Here is an 855-nt window from a genome sequence, read left to right on the forward strand (position 1 = left end):
TTCCTCATAGTTTATTTTTATTTTTCCTTATATTTGAGAGAGAAGGGGAAAGATTAATAAGAATCACATCTTTGCACGTTGCCGTTTGTAAGACAATCCTGTTAACATCACTAATGTGCACATGCAGATGATAAGGAACATTTTTATCGAGGAAAAACTACCTGGTTTAGTCTTTTAAAGTAGAAAAGCACTAATATTAGTCAATTCATAAAATGCTATCACTATTAGTCAAAAGCTACCAATATTAACCCTAAATCCTCTTTTTATTACAAAGTGGTTCACGATTTTGTTTACCCGTAAAACGGTACAGTTGAATTTGCCATGTGATTTATAGACACATGAATTAATTTGATTCAAGAATATAAATGAACTATGAACAGAAATAAATAAATTAAAGAAACTTGAAGAAAATACGAGTCTGACTGTGAAATAGGCTTCTCCAGAAGCAAGAATAAAAACAGTGTATAGAGCAGAAAGAAAGAATGTTAATAGAATAAAAGTAAGCTTAGCCTTTTCTGCGTACAAATATTTTCGTGTCTAGAATGAGTACAAATTCTTCTATGTAAAGCTAAACTCAGAGGGACAAGATCCTCAAATCAAGCTCGAATTTAATATGAATAAAGACCCCTCTTGATGGCTGCATAAAGGTTGAGTATAAATGCAAAGATTATTTGTAACGTCGCTCCTTGAATGCTGCCTTCTCCAACCGATATCTTCCATTTAACCTTCATCTCCGGTTCCAGCGTCTTCGGATCTCACACAACACCGGTCACATGTTCGTAACTGGTGTCAACTATTTGCTGACTCATATCCTACCTGTCTTTACTACCACGTGTCAGCTCGACGAGCATCCAC

This window comes from Nicotiana attenuata, chromosome 1, assembly GCF_001879085.1.
Source record: "Nicotiana attenuata strain UT chromosome 1, NIATTr2, whole genome shotgun sequence".
Lineage (NCBI taxonomy): Eukaryota > Viridiplantae > Streptophyta > Magnoliopsida > Solanales > Solanaceae > Nicotiana > Nicotiana attenuata.